Below are 17,316 nucleotides of genomic sequence, written 5' to 3' on the forward strand. Positions count from 1 at the left end.
AACAAGTTCAACTGGTGGTACCACGGGGCTTTCGAATGTCAGTTGCCCATGAAGTCCCTATGGCTGGACACCAGGGAAGAGACCGAACACTGAAGCACCTGACACAAAACTTTTTCTGGCCGAAAATGTTGGATGACGTACGGGCCTACTGAAAGTCCTGGGATGCATGTCAGCGACTCGGGAGCCCCAGTGCTCGTGCTCCCCTCAGGACCTTTTCAGCGAGTGATGGTGGATGTAGTAGGTTACCTGCCTGTGCCCAGTAGATCGGGGAAGAGGTACATCCTCACCATGGTGGACTATGCTACCCAGTATCCCGAGGCTGTAGTCCTGTCCTCCATAACTGCGGACGCACTGCTAGGAGTATTTAGCAGAGTGGGGTTCCCTAACTAGATCCTAACTGATCAAGGGACACAGTTCAAGAGTGAACTGGTCCAGTGTCTCTGGGCAAAATGTGGAGTGCAGGAACTTCGTACTGCCCCCTACCATCCCCAGGCTAATCCACTGTACGAGCGGTTCAATGGCACTCTGAAGCACATGCTACTGGCATTTGTAACTTCGGAGGGGGACTGGGAACACTACCTGCCACACCTCCTGTTTGCTTATTGGTAGGTGATGCAGGAGTCTACCGGTTTCTCCCCCTTTGAGCTACTATATGGCTGCAGAGTCCGTGGACCTCTTGACCTGTTCCGGGAGTCTTGGGAGGATGTCTCTGTGGTGGAGTATGTGTTGAAGCTCAGAGATGAGTAAGAGAATCTCATGGGGCTCCTGAAGGCTAACCTAGCGGAAGCGCAAGCAAAACAGAAGACTTGGCATGATAAGAGCGCGTGTGCCAGTGTTTGAGGTAGGGCAGATGGTCCTTGTTCTGATGCCCACGTGCCAGAACAAGCTCCAGGCTGCGTGGGCTGGACCGTACATGGTCTCAAAACACCTGAGTGGCATCATTTACGTGGTGTCATTTGATAGCGATGGTAGGTGGCAGCGGACCAACCATGTAAATATGTTGAAGGCATACCATGAGCGTGTGGAGTCGGTAGCGGCGGTTTGCTGCTTACTGACTGACGAACCAGGAAGTAACCCACTACCTAACCTCCTCGCGGATGCCAGAGGTGAAGGTGGTGTAGAGGAAGTGGGCTAATTTGAGCAGTTGAGTGCCCACAAGAGGGAGCAGCTTGAGGCAGTGCTGTGGTCCTTTGCGACTCAGTTCAGTAGGAAGCCCAGTCAGACTTTCTTGGTGATGCACCACGTAGACACTGGTAAGCATAGGCCAGTTAGGAAACCCGCTTAACGGGTTTTACCAGAAGCCAAGGAAAATATATACAAGGAGATACAGGAGATGCTTGAGCTTCGGGTGATCCAGCCATCGCATAGTCCATGGGCGTCATCCGTTGTATTGGTTCCGAAGAAGGACAAGACAACTTGGTTTTGAGTAGACTATAGCCAGTTGAACAAAGTGACAGATGCCTGTCCCCTGCCCTGAATTGATGCTCTGTTAGACGAGTTGCTGGAGCAAAGTATATTTCTACCTTTGACTATTGTAAGATACAGCTGACCCCAGAGGCTCAGGAACAGTCAGCATTCATTCATTTGGCCTGTTCGAGTTTAAGTCCATGCCATTTGGGATGAAGACTGCGCCAGCCAGTGGTTGATTACCTGATGGAAGGGTGTAAAGGCTTTGCTCAGGCGTACTTGGATGACATTGCCATTTTCAGTAAATCCTGGGAGGACCATCTGAAACATGTGGGACAAGTGTTGGAGTAAATTCAGTGGGCAGGCCTGACCATCAAAGTAGACAAGTGTCAAATGGGGATGTCAGAGGTGCAGTACCTGGGTCGGGTGTGGGGAGGTAGGGTTAAGCCAGCACCAGCTAAGGTAGAAGCAATCCGAGACTGGCCCCGGCCCACAACCCAAAGACAAGTATTGTCCTTCTTAGGGATCTCAGGGTACTACAGACGTTTCGTCCCAGACTTTAGCACTGTAGCGAAGCCCTTGATAGATCTCACTAGGAATAAACTCCCCAAAGTAGTTGACTGGACATCCACTTGTGAGCTGGCATTTCAGTCATTAAAGGAAGCCCTGGTTCGTGCTCCAATACTGTTGGCGCCCAATTATGACAAGGACTTTATTGTGCAAACTGACGCGGCACAGTATGGACTGGGAGCAGTACTTTGCCAGGTGGGGCCAGATTGGCAGGAGCACCCTGTGGCCTTTTTGAGCAGAAAACTGCTAAACCGGGAGGAGGTGGAGTATGCCTCAATTGAGAAGGAATGTTTGGCCATTGTGTGGGCAGTGAAAAAACTTCAACCTTATTTGTATGGACGACATTTTACTGTGGTGACTGATCATAATCCTTCAAAGTGGCTACAACACACCTCAGGGGAAAATGGACGACTGTTGCGATGCAGCCTTGCACTTCAAATTTATGATTTTGACATAATTCACAAGCAAGGAAAGGCTCACAGCAATGCAGATGGACTATCTTGGCAGGGAGAGCCGGAACATCCGGGTCATTCCCGGTAACCCTAAGAACTGCGGACCAGGAGCCAAATCGTTAGGACATGGCACACTGGTTGCCCGCATGGACAAGGGGGAGGACTGGAAAACTTTTAAATAACTTATTTGTGGCTGGATCATGTAGAATTAATTTATTGTAGAAATGCATTTCAATCAGAGGTGAAGTCACCAATATATAATTTGAACTGCACTTGTCGTGTTACATTGGGATGTGTTTTGTATGCAAGTGTTATTGTTTGGGTTTGTAGCTTTGCTAGAGGAAGTCTGTTTGCTGATAGCGGGAAATGTTAAGTAAGTCTCTATGTGAAGTGACAAAAACCTGTTTAGCCTGTATACCCAGCAGGGGGCCGCTGCCTGGCTGTCTGGCGTTACTGGATCTCAGATAATGCAAGCATCAAGTTTTAGCACAAAAGGACACGCACATTATCCTCCTCCATACTAACAATACTGTGAAACCCTTGCCAGAAAAATTTGCTGAAGTGTTCAGGCATTTCATAAATAGCATTGAGAAATTGGAGAGGAACTGCACTTTGTCACTGCACTGAGTGGAAAATGTGGTATGGTATTTTGGGGCATCATACTAAGAAAGGCTAAGCATCCACCTCGAAGGGACATTGCATCAGTGGGAAGAGAAAAAAAAATTAAGTAAGTTTTCTTACTCAAGTTTTCTTGACAAAACCATATTGCAATGCAAGGGATGCAAATTAGTTTATTATTTTGCACATAAGGAAAATACTGGCTGTTTTTTCATGTAGCACACAAATACTTCATAGCTTATTTGTACACCGAAAATTAAAGTTGATCTAGGACATACTCTACCCCAAATATAAATCTGCTATCACATTTTAAATTTACCTCCCCCTCCAATGCAACATGGTTTTGCCTTACTTGCTTACTTTTGCTGAACTTTACTTAATGAATCAGGCCCAATATATTTATTGAGCTTTTCTGGTTGAAGCTAACAGGGCAGTCTCATGTCTCAACTATACATTGTTCAAAAATAATTGTTTGATAATGCCAATTCATATAGCATTTGTCATGATAATCTGGGGCCTGATTCATTAAGGATCTTAACTTAAGAAACAGTCTTCTGGACAAAACCATGGTACAATGCAAGGGTTGCGAATTAGTATTCTGTTTTGCACATAAGGAAAATACTGGCTGTTTTTTCATGTAGCACACAAATACTTGATTTGCGTAAGCTGTATTTACTGTATTACAGCTTACGCAAGTAACGTAGCGCATGCGCAATGAGCTACATTACTTGCGTAAGCTCTAGGTACAGTATTAGGTGATTCCCCCACTAGCGTGGGAAAATCACATTATACTGTAGTTATAGCTTACACAATGAACGTAAGTTCATTGCGGTTAGGACCTCCTACCTAGTAGGAGGTGTTTACGGCGCCTCAAGTTTTTTTTTATTTTACTACAATCAAGAACACAGAGTCGGGATGTTACAAATATGGGGCCCTTCTGGCTGAAGCCAAGAAGATATTCTACAAGCCATCCCGTTTGGAAGTAGAAATTTGCTGGGACTGGGGCAAGCATGGACTATTGGAGGTATAAATATTAAGGGACTGGGAAAAGCCTGGACCTTTGGAAGAAGAAAGAAGACATCTTTGGTGAGTATTTGGTTTTTTTTTATTTTTATTAAATAGATGTGGTTAAAATGAGGGCGGTTAGTGTATTTATTGTGGGGTTTTTATTTTTAATAAATAGATGTGGTTTTTAAGAGGGTGTTGTTGTTTATTTTAATTTTTTCTTTGTGGAACTACAGGTCCCAGCAAGACAGGGATGTCAGGGCATGTTGGCACTTGTGGTTCTGCCGTGGGTATGCTGGTGCTTGTAGTTATACAAGCAACAGCATGGCCACATTTTTTTGGGCAACCTGGCTGGCTGGGACTTGTAGTTCCACAAAAAAAATTGGTGTCAGTTTATTTTTTTTATACTGTCTCGCCATATTACCCTACTACCCACAGCCCAGGGGTAGTAGGAAGAGCCCTAGTGCTATCAGCACTGGGCTGGTTCTTTCTAGGGGGGGGCACGCTCATTTTTTTCGGCGGACCCCACTCCCTAGGGAATCCAGCCCAGCGCTGAACAACCTAGGGTTGGTTAGTCATTATGGCAGGGGGACCCCTGCCACGTGTCCCCCTGCTATAGTGCCGCCAACCCTGGCTGGTTTGCCTAGTGCTGGTAAAGTGAAAATCAGGGGAACCCCACGCAAATTTTTTCCCCGATTTTCACGGGACCAGCACTAGTCAGGCAGTACTAGGGTTAAGCATAAATAGTGGGGGGACCTCACGCTTTTTTTTTTTTAACTTTTATCTGTTCTTTAACATTTTAACACTGCCAGAGCAGTGCAACAGTGATGTGTTTCTACAACACGCTGCTATCAAACAGCGTGTTGTATCTGGCGTGTTTAGAAGCAAACTCTCCTGAGTTTGCTAACTCACAGCTTCATACATTTGAGAGCTGTATAGTTGCAGTGGCAAACAGTCGGGAGTTTGATCTCTGGCGATTTTGCAAGTAGCGATTTTGACAGAAGCAGAACTCTGGCGATTTTGTATGAAAACTCAGCTTCATACATTGGCGAGTTTCAACTCTCCCGAGAAAATCGCTGGAGTTGCAAAATCGCACTTTGATACATTTACCCCCTGGTCTCTTCTGCCACTGTGTAGTACATGGCAATTCATTACCTCAGTTGAATAATTGGACACAGTTGCGACCACTCAGGATAAATAACTACACATATACAAAGACATTCACTTCTCTGTGCACAAACAGACTCTTTCTTAACACTGTATATTTAAAGAAAAAATGAAAGAAAAGCTCCAATGTAAATTGAAGATATTTTTCTTTTTCCAATAAATCTTCCTAATTTGCAACATTGTAAGCACTCGCAAGCATTTCTAGGTGGGCACTTCTGACTAATAGAATTCAGCACTATATTACATTTGTTGGACAGATAAGGGATTAACACTAAAATAATTAAAAGCACACAGAGTGGAGGTATGGATTATTGTGACAGGTATTGAATAATTAAAACCCTGAATCACAAAGGATGCATTACCATTTCTAGCTGATTAGATACTCAAAGCTGTCATTTTTCTGGGGACTCTTGTGTTGTATGATACTGAAGAGGGGGTAGGGATGACTGAGAGGACCAATCAGAAGCTGCAACCACAGACATTGTGGCTTCTGATTCTTCCAGCTCACACACCTTTTCTGCATCCACTTTAAAGTGATGAACAAAAATGTTCACCACTCTAGTTGATAATCCAGCTTTAATTACTTAGAAGTTAATCCCTTCTCTGTCCAGCAAGTGTAATGCTGACCATACATGGAATATCCGGTCACTTGGGCTGAACGACAGGTTCCGAGTCCAAAATGACCAAATTGGCTGCGATTCAGCCTCTTGGTGCAGACAAATTTTTATTAGATTATAATCGGGTGTTGGGTTCAGTTTGGGATCTGACATTATATGATAATGGGCCTGTGGCTGGACCACTTATAAGTAACTTGTTGTATAAATATATTTAAATTATTAGCGCAGTGCGCTAATTTATATAATTACAAATGTACTGAATTTGATACTGTGTTATACTTCTTTATTAGCAATGTACTGATTTCTGAGGCAATAGATATATGCCAGATGAGGAAATGAGTTTTCTGTGACTGACTGAAGGCAGGTAATATGTTGTTAATTAGACCCTTTTCATCTCAGTGGCCAACGCGTCTGTTTAGCCTGAAAGACAGGAGGGGGTAATTAGACTTGCCATCTCTCTAAGAGTGGATGCAAGTAAAATAAGGAACTTAACACCCAATTTCAGGAAATCAAGAGATTGATGTAAATTTTGATAAAGTTTAAATGGAGTTAGATCCATGGTTAAAGGATATATTACATCCTAATGGTAATTATTTATCAGACGTTGCAGTGCCAGCTAAGACAGTGTCCGGCATACCTCTTGCCAAGTTAGGGCTTCAAAACGGTATAAAAATGAGCACTGTTTGACCATCTGTACTTTCTAGATATCACTAGTATCTCAAACTAGTGTAACTGTCCTTTTCAGGACTTCCTAAGCTAATAAACATCACTTGCTTAAGGAACCTGCTTTGACACCTACTTTACTGCTATAATTCCTGTGGCCTGCAGATTAAACCAAATCTAATCCATTATCCGGCTGTTCTGAGGTTGGGACCCAGCATTCCAGTACCAATACCTTTCCCGCTACCTGCATCTCTGGCCAATGTGATAGGCCACAGGGAACCAGTCTGATTCTGGACGCTGCAAAGGAGTCCAGTGGTGGCAGCAGCAAAAGCCCCTCCTACTGCGGTTAGAGGGTGCATTTGGTATAACGAAAAGGGGTCGGTAGCAAGGAAAGCCCAACCAGTCCCCAGTAACACAACAGACAGGGTGGCATAGGAGGTCCATCCTATCATAAGCACAATTTCCCCAATGCCACTGCAGATAATGCAGTGTATGGGTACAGCATAGTACACTGCATATATCTCCAAGCAGAGCTGCCCATTGGTGGGGACATGTGTCAGTTGGCCCATGATAGAGCTTAGCATAGTAGTATAGTATAGTTGATGAGGTTGAAAAAAGACACCAGTCCATCAAGTTCAACCTATTTTGGATCTCCTGCGATCCTGCACTTATATTTGAAATTAATCCAGAGTAGGCAACCGCCCATCTGTTTCAATTTTGAAAATCCCCCCAGACTCAATATTGCAATCCAATTTTTACCCTATATCCACTACTATCCTTTATTTTAAATTAACGGTCGTATCCCTGGATACACCTTTCCGCTAAAAATTTGTCTAACCCTTTCTTAAACATATCTATTGAATCTGCCATCACAACCTTCCCTGGCAATGAATTCCATATCTTGACTGCCCTTACTGTAAAGAACCCCTTCCTTTGCTGGTTGTGAAATTTCCTCTCCTCTAACCTTAGGGGATGACCACGTGTCCTGTGTATGGTCCTTGGGGTAAAAAGTTCCCATGAAAGCTCTCTGTACTGACCCCTAATGTATTTGTACATAGTAATCATATCTCCCCTTAGACGCCTCTTTTCTAAAGTAAACATGCCTAAACTGGCTAACCTTTCCTCATAACTTAATGACTCCATACCCTTTATCAATTTTGTCGCCCTTCTCTGAACCTTTTCTAGTTCCAAATTATCTTTTTTATAGAGTGGTGCCCAGAACTGTACTGCATATTCAAGATGAGGTCTTACCAACGATTTATACAGTGGCAAAATTACACTGTCTTCCCTTGCATCTATGCCCCTTTTTATGCATGCCAATACTTTGTTTGCCCTTGCAGCTGCTGCTTGACATTGAGCACTATTGCTAAGTCTACTGTCTACGAGCACTCCCAAACGCTTTTCCATTATAGATTCTCCCAAATTAATTCCATTTAATTTATAGATTGCGTTCTTGTTTTTGATCCCTGAATGCATAACCTTACATTTATCTGTGTTAAACCTCATATTCCATTTAGCCGCCCAATCCTCCAGTTTATTTAAGTCCCTCTGTAGAGAAGCTACATCTTGCTCTGATTTTATTACCTTACAGAGTTTAGTGTCATCTGCAAAAATAGAAACTTTACTCTCTAAACCATCACCAAGGTCATTAATAAATATATTAAAAAGGAGTGGTCCAAGCACGGAACCTTGAGGTACTCCACTTAAGACCTTTGACCAATTAGAAAATGTTCCATTTATCACAACTCTCTGTTCCCTATTCTCTAACCAGTTTTCGATCCAAGTACAAATTTTGATTTCTAGACCCAGTTCCCTTATTTTGTAAACCAACCTCTTGTGTGGCACTGTATCAAAGGCCTTTGCAAAATCTAAGTAGACCACATCTACTGTCCTGCCCTGGTCTAAGTTCCCACTAACTTCCTCGTAGAAGCTAATTAGATTAGTTTGACATGACCTATCCCTCACAAATCCATGTTGATTCCCACTAATAATTTTATTGCGTACCAAGTAATCCTGAATACTGTCCCTTAAAATACCTTCCAGTAGTTTCCCCACTATTGATGTCAGGCTTACAGGTCTATAATTCTCTGGTTGTGATCTCGTCCCCTTTTTAAACAACGGCACCACATCTGCTATTCGCCAATCCCTTGGTACTGAGCCTGATGAGATTGAATCTCTGAAAATTAAGAATAGCGGTCTAGCTATTTCCGAGTTTAACTCCATAAGGACCCTTGGGTGTATGCCATCTGGACCTGGAGCTTTATTTATCTTAATATTCTTCAGTCGCCTTTGGACTTCTTCCTCTGACAACCAAGTATTAATTAATGGCATGGTTTCATTTCCATTTTTATGTATTACTCCTGCCATTTGTTCCTCTCTGGTAAATACTGAAGAAAAGAACGTGCTTAATATCTCTGCTTTTTCCTTAGTATCATTTACCAATTCACCCATCTCACTTCTTAGTGGTCCTATATTATCTTTTTTAATCCTTTTGCCATTTATATACTTAAAAAACTTTTTGGGGTTTGTCTTACTTTCTTTTGCAACGTGCCTTTCATTTTCTAATTTAGCCAATCTAATTTCCTTTTTGCATGTTTTATTATATTCCTTGTACCTATGGAAGGACTCCTCTGACCCTTCAGACTTAAACAATTTAAATGCACGCTTCTTCCTTTGCATTTCTTCCCTTACCTTTTTATTTAGCCACATTGGTTTAGACTTAATTCTTTTACATTTATTTCCTATAGAAATGAACTTATACGTGTATGTTTCCAACAACATTTTAAAGACAGCCCACATTTCTACCGTATTTTTTCCTTCAAAGGCTTTGTCCCAGTCTATGCTCTTTATAGACTCCTTTAGCATATTAAAATTTGCCTTTTTAAAGTTTAAAGTCCTAGTTGATCCCTTATACTGTAGTTTCTGGAAACTAATTTCAAATGAGACCATATTATGATCACTGTTTCCCAAGTGCTCCTTTACTTGAATATTTGATATTACGTCTACATTGTTTGTTATTACTAGGTCCAGTATAGTACGGTTCCTAGTTGGTTCCTCAACTAATTGGGACATGTAATGGTCTTTTAGCGTGCTCAGAAACCTATTTCCCCTAGCTGTACCGCAGGTCTCAGTACTCCAATCAATGTCCGGATAATTAAAATCCCCCATAATTAAAATTTGACCTAGTTGTGTAGCCTTTTCAATTTGCTGTAGAAGTTGGGCTTCCTCAATCGTACTAATATCTGGTGGTTTATAGCATATCCCTATCAGAAACTTCTCTGAACTTTTTCCTCCGCTGGATATTTCCACCCACAATGCCTCTATATTATCACCAATATTCTCGTATATAACTTCCTGAATACTTGGTTTTAATTCTGGCTTAATATAAAGACATACTCCTCCTCCCCTTTTATTTACCCTATCCCTCCTGAAGAGAGAATAGCCTTCCAAGTTGACTGCCCAGTCATGTGTATCATCCCACCAGGTCTCAGTAATACCTATAATATCATACTGCTCATTCATTGCTACTAGTTCTAACTCCCCCATTTTACCTGTCAGGCTTCTTGCATTTGCAAGCATACACTTAAGTCTATTGCCTCCCTTAGGTATTTCTTTTTGCTTTAAAAAGGGCCGCTCCTTATCGGCTATGCTTCCCTTTCCCCCCTCTCCACCCCATTTACTCTTGTTAAATTCCTCCTTACTACTCTCAATGTCTATCCCATAAATACTTGCTTGCCCCTCCCCCCCGGAGCCTAGTTTAAAATCTCCTCCAACCTTCTAACCATCCTCTCCCCTAGCACTGCAGCCCCCTCCTCATTCAGGTGCAATCCATCACGACAATAAAGATGGCAACTGACCGAGAAATCAGCCCAGTGCTCTAAGAATCCAAAACCCTCCTTCCTACACCAATCTTTTAGCCACGCATTAACCTCCCTAATCTCCCGCTGCCTCCCTGGACTAGCGCGTGGCACAGGTAGTATTTCCGAAAATACTACCTTGGATGTCCTTGCCTTAAGTTTGCGACCTATGTCCCTGAAATCATTCTTTAGGACACCCCTTCTTCCTCTAACTCGGTCATTGGTGCCAACATGCACCAAAACCGCTGGGTCATTCCCAGCCCCTCCCAACAATCTGTCCACCCGATCCGCAATATGCCGAGCCCGAGCACCCGGGAGACAACACACTGTTCGGCATGCACGGTCCCGGTAACAGATTGCCCTATCTACCTTCCTAATAATTGAATCCCCTACCACCACAATCTGCCTGGGTCCCTGAGTAACTTTGGTCCCCTCTGTGCTGGAGAGACCATTCCCCTGGTTGCTAGAGGAAGCAGTGTCATCCAACTCTACCAATTCTGAACTGCCTTCCACAGTATCTTCATCCAATCTGGCAAATCTGCTGGGATTGCCTAGCTCAGAACTGGCCTGCCTCTTCCTCCCTCTGCTACCCCTAGTAACTGTTACCCAGCTGCCTACCTGTGCATCCTCCTCTGTCTCTGCTCCACCCTGCTCAGATAACGCATTAACGGTGAGCTGTAAACTCTGCTCCAGGTTGGCAATGTCTCTCAATGTTGCAATGGTCTGCTTTAGATCAGTTACCTGGGCTTCCAAAGAGACCAATTGCTCACATTTCTCACAGAGGCATAAACCTTGGAACACTTGCTCCAAGTGTGCATACATATGACAAGATAAGCATTGAGTGAGATCATCAAGCCTGCTACTACTCATCTTATTATGGCTAACCTAACTTCTTATAGCCTACAGTGAACTTTAGTACTAGCCTTTCCTAGCCACTTACCAGATTAAACCCCTTCCTGGATTCAACTCCTTACTGGAACCAATTCCACACTTTAAACAAAAACAGCACTTGAAATCAAAAAAAGCAGTGAAATCACAAGCTCCATGGCTTTTACTGTAACATTAATACTTATGGGCCCGGAAGAATTCAAAACGCAGCCAGCATTCAATAATGTCACTTCAAAAGCCCCACAAGTCACAACTGCATCATGGTTTTGGTCATGTGACGTGGGGGCCCATTTGGCTGTCAGGGTGCCATGCAGCATTGGCTTTAGGGCCGTCTCTTCCATTGAGCACGATGGGCAGGTGCCCGGGGGCCCTTCAGGCCCTAAAATCCTAAAAAAAAAAAAAAAAAAATTTTTTTTTCTTTTTTTTAAAATACTTACCTTGTGGTCATATCAGCGGTGATCCGGCTCCCTCCCTGGTCCCCTCTTCCGTGCTGTGCTCGTAGTAAATGCTGGGTGTGATGTCACGCCCAGCATTCACTGCAACCACAGCATGGAAGAGGGCAGAAGAGACTCAGTGGCGCGGAAAAAAGAAGAGGACTTAAGGTAAGTTAAGGGGGCCCATATATATATATATATATATATATATATATATATATATATATATATATATATATATATATATATAATCACGTGTTTTTTTTTCATACATATATTTATTTTTTTTACACACACACACACACACACACACAATATATATTATATATATATATATATATATATATATATTTATTTTTTAGGGGCCCGGTACACTGCATTGCCCGGGGGCCCATAAAGTTGTTAAGGTGGCCCTGCTTGGCTTCTCAAATGAGAAGTTTGCTGCACCATCGACGGAACTAATCGATATTAACCACCATTTGATCCAAATGCGGCTCAGACTAAAATAGTGCATGTCATTGAATCTTCGCTTTAAGTTTTAGAAGTAATTAAACTTATCTCTCAAGGAGAGGTGGGGCCAGGATCAAAATTTGTCAGAGAGCCCATAATACTTATGGGGGGACCTGACTCCAGGCCACATTTTGATCAGTATACTTAACAGTTTCAGGGACAAGTGCAGTAAATACTTTGGGGGTTTCCATCCTTACCATTCCAGCATATAATAATACAAATGTGTTAATGCTAAATACAGAGTAAATTTTACATCCTTATTCATCTTGCCCAACAGCAGTACTGAGTGCAAGAGTCTGCACTATATAAAAGATAACTACCAATGATGTGGTTCAGCTGTACTTTTTTTTTAATCTCCAGGTCATATGCAAAGTCTATCTTGTCGCATGTAGTTACATTATTATGATTTTAAGACACACATGAAAATGTTACTATTTAATTTTATGTCACTATAACAATCATATTGCTGGTAAGCATTGGACGAAATGCAGTATACTTTTTACACATTCATTGAACAATATTATTAAAGCATAGTTTGTATTGTATGGTGCACATTTTATGTAATCAAACCCTGCAGTTTATTTAATTAAAAATAACATAGACGGTTAATACACACTGATGAACTGTCTGGAAACAAAGGGGTAAATCTTGACATAACGGTTTAATTATACATAAAAACAAAACAAAACAGGCCTTTCATGTGTTTTGAGGTGTATATGTGACAGTTATTTGGGTAAATTATTTAACAACATACATATATAATACACGTTCATATTTGTTGTTAAACTGTACATGATTTGGATGTATAATAATAATCTTACTCACTGTCTATAAAATCTCACGTGTGTACATCCAGTGGTTTGAGAAGAAACAAAATAATTATTCCTTTCTTGATGTACTAGTCCAAAAGTACTGATTTCTATTGCCGTCGCTAGATGAGGATTTGCTTAACAAAAAAAAACCAACTAAGAACGATGTTACCCAAAGTGAGTGAATGCGATCATCAACAGGAAACATGAGAGCTTCCTGTTACATCATTGGACTCCGCCTGCATTATGTTTCCTTTCTAAAGAAAGTTCTCCCTGCTATTAGCTGTGATGTTCCTTGGATAATTGCCGATTCCAGATGGTTATATCAACAGCGACTAGGTCACATCCTATCTGCAAAGTTAAAGTAGAAGCAGGATATGGCTTCTCTTTAATCAGGAAGCATGCTTCATACTGAGCTCTAAAGATAAGAGTTGATTATGTTCTTTAATTTTCTGTTATTTTAACACTCCTCTTAAATTAACATTTAGCAACTATTAACTGCTTATGGAATATAGGGGCACATTTATCAATATTCACATAAAGTGATAAGTAGTTTTCAATCCTTATCGCAATGATAAGGATTGAACTATTTCTCACATTTATGTACAACCCTGCACAGAAACAGCAGTTCCGAAAAACTGCTGTTTCTGTGATGTAAAAAATCATACTTACCCCCCTCTTCGGAAGCGATGTCTTCGGATCTTCTCCTCGTTCTTTTCATTCTTGAATTGCGCATGTGCAGTTCTAAGAACTGGACATGCGCACAAAGATCCCCGAGAGCTGTGAGTGACAGGGAGGGATCATGTGATCCCTCCACACATGCGCTAGAGCAAAGCTGACAGCATTGAATTTCTTCAATTCTGATAATGTACGCCAGCTGGCGTACATTATCAAGACAAGTTTCCGAAAAAAAATGTTTTTTCGGAACTTGTTAGATTTGAGCTGGGAGCAGTCACCATACTGTAGAATGGTCACTGCTCCCAAAAACGAAGAGGAGTGCAAAGCAGCAGATATCCACGATATCTGCTGCGATGCACCTTTCATAAATATCCGGAGGACACCCAGGGAGCTTAATTTCATGGTAAGTGCACGATAGTGCACTACCGTGCTTTCATAAATATGCCCCTTAGTGTGTGTGTTATTAGTCGATATGATTTAGTTATTATGTACGGTAGTTTACAAATTAGTAATTGTGAATCCTGGGGACAATGGGAAAAGGTTTTTTCACTTGGGAACACCAGTCAAAAACTTTCTCAAGTTGTAAAATAAATCATAACATTTTCTTTTTAAATTACCTATTTTAAAATAACAACAATGTTATTTAATTGGAGGGTCCTGATTATTGATTATAATCCATGATAATGACCTATATTTTTCGAATGCACAATAATACAATTGCTTTGTACTTTGGTCAGTAACATATAATATACATCAATGGATTTTGTCAATCGATTTTTCTGAAACTAATAGCTGTGCAAATTGTGCATTTTGACATCAGTATGACAATTATACACTTTAGTTTCAGTAGTAGGTGCTAGTGTCAGTGGATCTGCTGGATCTCTGACATTTTGTTAGAAATCCCCACTGGTCCTAGCAGCATGTGAGCGTTTCACATACCACTAAGCTGTCAGCGTATTTATTTTATGTTATTTATTTCTTGTGAGAAACTCATGTACCTTGCCAGGGGCCAATGAAGCATTTAAATAATATGGCAAATACCCAAAGCTATACATGCCAAAAAACGTTCACATTTCTGCCTCTTGACTGGCGTTTTAAATCTCCCGGTCAGGGATCTGCTGAGGCAGAAGTGAGGGAGATAACCTTAAGGCAATCAGTTACTACTGCCAGGATAGAAACGATCAATGATTGAGTGCTGGATCACGGAGTTGCTCTTAGCCCCACTTTGTTACTGAACTCTGTTCTATTATTGGTTTATAGCTATCATCTTCTTGTGCTGCTGTTATGGCAACCAATGCGGCATAAACTCATAGAACCAGTAGAAGAGGTCTTCACTTCTAGCAGCCGCCTTTCCCGTAGAGACTGGTTATGCTCACAGGTACTCTGATGCCCCCAGGACTTATGCTTACAGTAGTATAAGTTTATGCTCACACGGCAAGCCACAGGCACAGGAGGTAGTACACGGAGCAGAGGCAGGCCAGAGATCTGTGGACAGGGCAGAGCCCCGGAGAAGATGTCAGGAACCAGCAGGGTCAGTGTCACAGGCAATGGTTCGGAATCCAGGGACAGGCAAAAGGTTTGGGTCACAGGCAATGGTTCAGAGTCCGTGTACAGGCAAAAAGTCTGGGTCACAGACAATGGTTCAAAGTCCGGGTACAGGCAAAAGATCAGGGTCACTGGCTAGAAACAAGTGGAGCATTAAACCTTTTAACCTCCTGGGCACTAGAGCTACTCCCCTTCAATGTTAATACTTGACCACCATCAGAAACTTGTTTACACACTTGGGGTAACATAGCAGGCATGCTTTTGGCAGTATTTTCTATCAACTGTAAGGCTTTCTTAGTTCTACTATGCATACTTAAAGGTCCAAAAATTGTGTCAATTACTGCACTCTGAACATCACTCACATTATCAGAATTAGATTGAACAGCTTTTACATTGTCTGACAAAACATTTGCTACAGTTGGCTTACTTGTCATGTCACCTCGCTCACAGAGATAATGTCTATTACAGGCTGAGGAACAGAAGCACTAGCCGTGACATCACCTGACTGCTGAATAACAGTACTTACTGAACATATTAGGGCAGATTGTTTCTCTGCATCGCTACAGCCGCACTCAGGACATCAGGACTTCCGGTTTCCATCTGAAGCAGCACAGGAGTTGAGGACGCCAAGTCGGTCACGGTACTCACAACCAAACCTGTATCATCCACTGCCCCCTTTGACTCCATCACTGGCGGTTTACCCTCCAAAAGTCTGATATTGTTATACAGCGGATTTGTTGCTGTACTGTCCATCTCTGGAACTGGCAAGTTCGCAGGTAAAGAGACTGAATCGTCCTCTTTTATTAATGAGGATTCCACAGAGGTCATGGTTTGTAATTTAAATAATAAATCCTGTAGTGATTGTTCCTTTTCTTTAAGGATTTCTTCCATCCCTGTAATCTCCAAAGTAATAGCTGCTCTGTCACGACTAAATGCATTGTTGCGATTCTTCTTTTTCACAAGTATTTGCCTTTTAATCTTTATGATTGCAGATTCCAGCTGCTGGGCTTGAGATTTATACCCCATTCATACTGCACCAAAAACCCTTGGTGCAGTATGAATAGTCCAACCACAAAATCCCGGGTCTAAAATCCCGGGACTTAGACCCGGGATTTTGCGAGGGGTAATTCCTGGGTTGGACCCCGCTCGTCTGCAGTATGAATGGTGCAACTCGTGTAATTCCCGGGTCTCACCATTCATACTGTAAAAAAAAAAAAAATGGTGAAGTTAAAAAAAAAAGATTTTAATTAATAAAAAATACATAACAATTGTTAACTTAACTTATTTTCAGCCAGCGGTGTCTCCGGTGCGTTGCCGGCTGTCAGGGGGACCTCTGGGTACTAAAATGACGTAATTTCTAATGGACTAGAAATGACGTCATTTTAGTACCCAGAGGTCCACCTGACAGCCGGCAACGCACCGGAGACACCGCTGGCTGAAAATAAGTTAAGTAAAAAATTGTTATGTATTTTTTTTTAATTAAAACATTTTTTTACACTTTTTTTTTTCTAAAACCCGGGTCGGGCAGGTCCAGTATGAACCCGCCCGACCCGGGAATCTTGTTATCTATACTGCCCTGTGCCCCGGCAATATCTCGGGTTAACAACCCGGGATATTGCCGGGGAGGCAGTATGAAAGTGGTATTAGCTGTTGGTTCATCAATCTCGCTTGCATCTGAATCTGGCAAACACACAGCCCTCTTCCTTGCACCTATTGCTTCAGTGATGCATGCTGACAGGGCTACAGCTGCATTAACCTGCTGTGTGCTGGACTCTACAACAACGCCGGTGATCTGCTTTTGCACAGGTGAGTCACGCTGCAAAGTCTTCATCTCCTCACCAACAGCCCCTGGCTGCAGCATTGGCACTGCTGATTCTGTCACAATCAATGTGTGGCCGGGAACCACATTCCTGGGTTCTTTACAATCCAATACTCCTATGGCAAATTCCATCTCCTCACAGGCCTTGTAAGTTAGACCTTGCAGTCTCGGTAACTGGGGCTCTCTCCTATCACTAGGAATGGTTGGAACATCCTCCACGGTATTGTTTGGATGGAGTTCATTTGCAGTAGGAATAGGTCCCTGTGACGGGATACTG

At 42.2% G+C, this 17,316-nt stretch overlaps 1 protein-coding gene and 1 long non-coding RNA gene across 2 annotated transcripts in view; one reads left to right on the forward strand and one right to left on the reverse strand.

Moving 5' to 3' along the window:
- The window catches only part of CALCRL (calcitonin receptor like receptor), a 303,255-nt gene extending 290,046 nt beyond the window's left edge, over window positions 1-13,209 (reverse strand). Inside the window, exon 1 of the mRNA XM_075179990.1 lies at window positions 13,014-13,209. The gene's annotated coding sequence lies outside the window, so the exon portion shown is untranslated. The remainder of the gene's footprint in view (window positions 1-13,013) is intronic.
- Window positions 13,210-13,247: 38 nt separating this feature from the next.
- Window positions 13,248-16,098, forward strand: LOC142097817 (uncharacterized). The gene is made up of 2 exons (XR_012678251.1): window positions 13,248-13,427; window positions 15,695-16,098. It is a non-coding gene; the product is annotated as an uncharacterized LOC142097817 (long non-coding RNA).
- Window positions 16,099-17,316: the final 1,218 nt, after the last annotated feature.

This window comes from Mixophyes fleayi, chromosome 7 (assembly GCF_038048845.1).
Source record: "Mixophyes fleayi isolate aMixFle1 chromosome 7, aMixFle1.hap1, whole genome shotgun sequence".
Lineage (NCBI taxonomy): Eukaryota > Metazoa > Chordata > Amphibia > Anura > Limnodynastidae > Mixophyes > Mixophyes fleayi.